This window comes from Mirounga leonina, unplaced genomic scaffold, assembly GCF_011800145.1.
Source record: "Mirounga leonina isolate KUSES-001 unplaced genomic scaffold, KU_Mleo_1.0 Mir_200, whole genome shotgun sequence".
NCBI lineage: Eukaryota > Metazoa > Chordata > Mammalia > Carnivora > Phocidae > Mirounga > Mirounga leonina.
Genome location: NW_023270503.1, coordinates 26029850 through 26037283, shown reverse-complemented (window position 1 = coordinate 26037283; position 7434 = coordinate 26029850).

Sequence of the window (7434 nt, the reverse complement as noted above, 5' to 3'; positions counted from 1 at the left end):
TGCTCTCTGTCTCTCATTCTCTCTCTCTCAAATAAATAAAAATAAAAAAATCTTTTAAAAAAAAAAGATAGACTTGCTGCTACTTCAAGTGTGGCCATGGGCATCCCTTGTGAGCTGGTTAGAAATGCAGAGTCTCGTACCCTATGCCAGACCGATAAAATTAGAATCTGAATTTTAACAAGATGGCCCCTATGCTCTCCTATGTTATACTTGAGATGCACTGGATAGACCAGTGGTTCTCAATCTTGGCTACACACTGGAATCATCCAAGGAGCTCTGAAAATTCCTGAGGCCAGGCTATATCCCAGAACAGTTAGGATCTCATTTCTTTTTACAGCTCATCAGGTTATTCCAATATGCAGCCCAGCCTGAGAACCATTGGTCTATGCCAACACTACAATCTACAAGTCAAGGAACTAAGGTTCAAGAGGTAAACTGACCTGCCCAAGGTCACACAGCAAGTGAGTGACAGTGCCCGGGACTGAATCCCAAATCCTCCAACTCCAGGGCTTCCTTCACTATATACTTCACTGTCATACAGCAGTTTGGGAAATGGGGGCGGGGAGGGGAGCACCAGATTTCCCTCTCTGGCTTGGCGTCTCTGTGGTTGGCTCCTCATGTCAGGTCCTGAAGGAGGGCTTCCTGGACCTGGGTGGCCCTTGGCCTCGAATTCCACAGCAAACTATGTCCAAGCAGGCCTCTCCCTCCCAGGTGGTAGGTCTCCGAAGCCCAGGGCCAGGTGGGCCAGTCTCTGGGCTAAAACACTCTTTCCCAGCCAGCCTGGCCCTGCCATTCCCACACACCCCTGTCTTCCCAGAGTCTCAGGCTCTCAGGGACTGTCCCACCTCCCCGGCTGCAAGGTTCTCAGAACTCAGGTGAAGTTTCTGAGCCCCCACAGCCTCAGCTCCCGGCCCTTCACAGAACCACGGGGACAGGCCCATTCTCAAGTCAGCAACCGCGACATCAGGGCAACAGGCTCCCCCGTGACTTGTTTTTGCTCTTTTGTCAGGGTTTTTTTTGTTGTTGCGGGGGGAGTGTGTGTCTCTCAAACTTCTAATTGTCTCTGCTTTCTGACTTTTTCTGGTGTGTTTTTGAAGTGGCTTTTTGTTATTCTGCCTCGGCTCACTCACCTTTCTCAGCAGCCGTGGAAAACACAGCCCTGTTCTACTCTCCACTGAGCACTTGGATACCACGTAAACAGCTTGGCTGCTGGCCTGACCAAGCTGAACAGATCAGAAGGGCCTGGGCCTGTCGAGCCCTTGAAAATAAACATGTGGCATAAAATTTCCCCATGCTCGAGGTGGAGGATGGGGTAGACACAAGCAGAAGGAACTTTCTAGGCACACTATGACTGATGGCCCAAGCAGATCTATTCTGGAGTCCCTGGAGCAGGCAAGAATAGGGACCTTCTCCTTCCACAAGCATCAGGCCTTGCTAGAAGGAGACCCTTCTGGTCTCCTGTCCTGAGAATTAAGGGGTAGCTCTGTAACTGTGCTATCCAGTGCGGTAGTGACTAACCACATGTGGCTACTGAGCACTTAAAATGTGGCTACTGTGACTAAGGAACTGATTTTTAACTTTTATTTCGTTTTACTTAATTTTAATTACATGCAAAGAGCTTCATGTGGCTTGTGACTGCTGTGTTGAACAGTGCAACTCAACGGCAGGGGTTCTCAGAGTTGGCTGCCCATCAGAATCACCTGGGCAGATGTAACACACTCTGATGCCCGGATCCTGCCCTGGGGATTCTGATTTATTGGCATAGGGTGTGGACTGAACAGCAGAGTTTTGAAGGCTCCATGGGTAACTCAAACGTGCAACCAAGTCTGAGAACCTCTTGGCCCAGAGAACTTCCAACAGCGCCTCCAACCTCGACTGCCTCTATTTTGATTTCGTTTCTGCGGTTTTCAGAATTTGAGGACCAAGGAGTTTACTTAGAGGATCAACTAAAGATACGTGAAGATGTTTTTCCATGTTCTGAAGGTAATACATGTTCATTGTAGGAAATTGAGGAAATTCAGAAAAATAGAAAGAAAATTAAAATCCCCTAAAATCCCACCACCCAAAAAAAGGGTTAAAACATTTGGATGTAAACCCTCCCAGACACTTTCCCGTGGATCTATCCTTATGTTTCCTTTAAAATTGGAACCATACCATGCTTCTTATTTTGTGATGGGTTTTTGTCACATTGCTTACTTGATTAATACACACTCATGTACCATCAATTGTCATTGCTACATGGTATTCTCTCATAGATATAAACCATAGTTGATTTACCCAAATCCATATTAACACTGGTCCCATTTTTGCTATTGTTTAAAAAACATTGCCAGGAATATAATAATAGCAATATCTTTGTGAAAAGCCATTCACTAACCCCTTCAGAAGACAGGAGAGGAGAGGGGGAGGGAAGGGAAGAGAAAATAGAAGAAAATTATATGGTCAATAGGCATACACATTTAAAGTAATTCAAATTACTGTCCAGAAAAGTCACACCTGTTTACATTCCTACCAACAGAGCATGAGAGTCCTTATTTTTATATGCATGCTGGCACTGGGGATTGAGTTTTCAAATTTAACAAAATTTAAAAACAATCAAAAATCACCAATAGGCAACTCACGGTGAAGTTTAGCATTCCTTTGGTGAGGACTGACTATGTGCCAGGCCCTGATAGATATTGGTGATCGGGATGAATGGAACACATCCCTGCCCTCTGAACACTCAGGGCGGGAGAAATTCAAGGGCTTGGCTTTAAGTCATGGTGAACAACATGGGTGCTAAAGAGAAGTACCAGAGTCACACTGCGGAGCAGGCAAGAAAAGCTCGTAATTCTTCATGGGGATGCTGGGAAGTCTGGTGTGGGGGGTGGGGGCATTTGAGCTGGCTCCAGAAGGATGAATACAGACACCAGCAAGCAGGGAGGGGTGATGGTATTTGGCAAACACCGACAGGTGCTGGAGGCTCAGGGACTGAAAAGGTGTCACTGCCATGCTTCGGTGGCTCTTACAACTCCTTACAATCAGGAAGCTCACCCTTGGATCTATCCCACAGCCTCTTATTGACACTTAAATCCCCTCCCTCTGGTTATTTGCAGTGGGAACAGGAGATCATGTGGTTGTCCACTGTCACCTTCAGAGAGTTCTAGATCAATGCAATATCAAGCACGGTATGGTAAGTTTTTACTTGGGTTACTCACTCCTTTTTTAAAAAGACAACATTGACATAGAATGTCACTATGTCCATTTTTTTAAAAGAGCTGCAGAAGTCAAGGTCATAGGGCAGAAGTCTGGGTGACCCGGATTCCCCAGGTCTCAGGTCCTGAGCCCAACTTGCACACCATTCTCGGGATGGCCAATACCAGCCCTGTTTAAAGAAGGAGGCAGCCAGTACAAGTCCTGGCTCTCTCTCTTAGGACCGTGGGAGAATCCACTGCATCTCTCTGAGCCTATAAAACATGGATTGTAGGAAGAGTGAACATTAGAGCTGAGGGGTGGGAAGGCATTTTGTTAAAAATAACAATAAGACAAAGAACCTGTGATTCCCATCAATGTGGGCCATGGTCAAGTAAGCCAGCCTCTTGCTTTCTCTTTTCATGAGTCTCTGTGACTCACAAGCACACACTTTTTTTTTTTTTAAGATTTATTTATTTATTTATTTGAGAGAGAGAAAATATGTGTGAGCGGGGGGAAGGGAAGAAGGAGAGAGAGAGAAAAGCAGACACCCTCCCCCCCTGCTGAGTGCGGAGCCCAACACCGGGCTTAATCTCACGACACTGAGATCATGACCTGAGTCAAAACCAAGAGTCAGAACACTCAACCGACTGAGCCACCCAGGCACCCACACCTGCCCACTTTAAGTTTAGACATACTGGCATTTTAGGAATAAGGCAAGTCCCCAAAGATGGCCTTTCTTCAGAAGCTCACTGAAAAAGGAATTAAGAAACTTGCTCAATCGTGACCTGAAGCCAGAGGTATGAAGGGCATGATAGCCACAGGACCTTTGAGTGTGAGATCCCCTTTTCCACCCATTGACCTACACTCCCCCTTACCCAGTTCTGTCCTATAACATCAGACACGGAATCAAATTTCCCACTTGCTGCGCCTTCACCTCCCCCTTCTCCTTATAGCCCTGTGACACATGTCTCTGGAGAGTCCCACACATCATCACAGAACAAAAACAAAAACAACATGAAAAAATACCAAATCTGCGCCCTTACCACCCCCGTCCCTCCACTATCAGTCGCCCACATGATGAGAGTTCTTTAACTTGGGTTTCAAATACTAGAAATGAAATGGCGCTTTTTTTTTTTTTCACTTCTGCTATTTACACAGAAGTGCTTGTCAGAGACCTCAAGGCTAAACCCACCATAATTCAAGTTTATTTTTAGATTTCTCAGCTGTAGAGATCTACAGAATGCCAAAATGGGCTCAGTGATTCAGTCAACAAGAGGAAGGAGAAAGGGAACGGAGCGCTGTGGAGAACCTGCTCCAGGCCAGGTGCCTTACTGGTTCTGCTTCGGGTCATCCTCCCAGAGACTCAGAAGAAACTCTGTGAGTGATCCTACCTTCACAGGTATTGAAACTGAGGTTTCAGGTAGTCATACGACTCTGTCAGAATCAAACAATCAGCTCATAGTGGGACCTGGATTTGAAATCGGGAACAACTCAAAGCCAAAGGTTTTGTGCAGAACCCTCCCCACCTCCCTTTCTTTCCCTTGCTCCACAGCCAATTCCCACGTACCTCCTTTACCTGAGTGTTTGCCCTCTCCCTTCCCTAGCTACCTGTACCTTGCCTTTTTCTGCTTGGGAACAAGTATAGGGTCAACCCAGAGAAGGTTCTGGAAACATATAAGGGTTCCCCCCCCCACCCTCCCCTGCAAAACAGTGGCACTGGCCTCATTCTAACCCGTCTAAGTGACTGACTCCTTGCCCCATACAAATCCCGGTAAGGAGGAAAGCAGAAGCGAGTTGTAACTCCCTAGTAGCAACATGGGGAGGGGGGCATGCTCTGCAGGATCTGCAGCTCCACAGATCTGAGTTGGAATCCCAGCTTGGGCACTGGAGGCACTTACATGTCACTGAGCCTCCATTTCTTTATCTTAAACTGGCGATGATAAACCCAGTGGTCAGGGTAGTTGGGTCCCTGTCAGATTCAAGCACATGGTTAACATCTAAAAATGTTTGCTCATTCTCTTCCTCCCTCAGCTCCCTGGGAGAGGGGTACAGGGCTACCATCAGGGAGCCTGGCCTGCAGGAAGCTTTGGTAACTATCTCTGAGGAAGCTCAACGCATTCATTTAGGCTTGCCTCGAACATCTGCAGGGCCTGGGCAAGCGCACCCACCAATAGAGGCCTACATACCCCATGCCCAGATATTCATGCTCTAAGTCAAGCTAATAAACTGTCAAATAAAATAGGTTCTATCCTATTCTGAGAATCTATGTTTGCATAATGAACAGTAAGTATATTTTATAATGACCTAAAAGGCCATGCTCAAATTTAGAATTCTTAGACTCCATGGAGAACTTCCCTCCAGCCCCCCAGCCCAGGCCTGCAGTTCACTCCCCCTTCCTCCTCCTCCTACTCTGCCTGCACACCTAAGCTATGTCTACACCACCACCCCTACACAATGCCAGTCTTTGGCCACCTCTTCAACCCAGGGGTTTCTGGATCCTGTGACCTGGAGCATGATGCAGAAGCAGGAACACAGACCCACCATTGCCTGACGAGGAGCGCACTCAGAAGGTCAGAGACGGGCCTCCCTCCGCCCGGATCTGTGCGAAGCTATGCATTTGTTCAAGGTGTTGTTTACCTGTGGAATCCATGCAGTGGGCTAGAACCACAGCAGTTAACCTCATCCATCTTCTTGCATTAAACCCTAAACCTGACATTTGAAAAGAGATGGTACTTTGAACCATTTCAGTCTTTTTGCGGTAATCTTTGTCTCTCTAGCCCTGGGACGGGAGCCAAAGAGGGGGAGGCTCTCTGCCTGCATATGTTGATATTTACACATAGGATCTCTTCAGTGCTATTTTTGTTCTTTGCTTAAAAAGCCTTTGCTTCAAAAACTATAGGGGGCGATGAAACTGTTGTACACTGGATCTTGCTTGTGGTGGTGGGGACGTATCTGTCTGCATTTATAAAAACCCCTAGACGTGTACACGAAACTAGGTGAACTTTACTATATGTAAGTTATATCCCAAAAAATTATGTAATAAAAATTCTTCCTTGAAATGACATTTTAAGAAAGGAGCAGGATTTGAAAGAGACATTTGTTTGGGCATCTAAAATAACTTCTTTTTCTGTGACTTTTAGGGTGAGTCAGTGTCCTGAACATCTGTCACATTCGTAGATGCCCATCATCTTATGAATACCCTTTCTGGAGGAAATTCCCTTAGGGTCCGGCCTTCCCCCAAGAAGTCAAGAACTCCGACTCCCAGGCTCCCTTGAAGCCAGGACACGAGCACGTGAGCTACCGTCCACCAATCAGAAACGCTAGTGAAGACGGCTTCATAAGTGAGTCCAGCGCGGCCACCCAGTCTGTAAGGGGATTCCTCTTCTGCTGGTGTGTTGGCCTCAGAGGCATTCGACTTCGGGGCTTTCGGTGGCTATGAAGTTGGGTTCCTGGCTACCCAACTAGTGTTGCTTAGGGGAAAGAGGATGGATGGGGGAGTTCCACTCCTTGCTCTCTGCTACAGGCTATCAGTCCCCTTTGGGAAAGTCCTTAACTTCTCTGAGTTTCTATTTCCTCAGCTGTAGAATGGGCATCCCAGAGTACTTACAGGATTGTTGGGAGATTAAAGGCGGTGATGCCGGGTCTGGCACGAGGCAGACTATGAATAAGTATCAGTTCCCTTCCTTCCTCAAACAGTAGGTAAGAGCCTAAAAATTGCAGACCTGCCTTAGCAGTCTGGGAGCCTTCGCAGAGTATGGACCCCATGAGTTTTACTCAGAAGCCAAAGCTGACAGTAACCGTTGAGCAGGGGACAGGTGGCCATGCAGTTAGGTCAAGGCAGGCCCATTAAGCTTCCCTCCTCTGCCCATCTCCTCCCTAGCTGTACCAACGAGCGGCCACTATTTCATGAGCTCTAGGTGAATCCTGTTTGAGGTCAAATCAACAGAAAAATACTTCACTTTGATTTAATATCCACTGGTCTGAGCACCAAGAATATGCCAGGTGCTGGGTTAAGCATCTAAGAAACAAACAATGTGCCACTTCATTGTAACTGGAGAGAGAAAGATGCACACGTGCCTAGGATAAATATTAGACTGAGAGGTGTTATCACAGCACTGTGAACAGCATGCTGTGGACATCGGGTATAAACGGCATGCTCTGGGCTTGTGGCATCAGAAATTCTTGAGGAGCTGGGGGCTACGGGAGCTGGTTCTTAAATGATGAGCTGGAGTCTAACAGGGGAAGAAAGAGCCTTCTCTC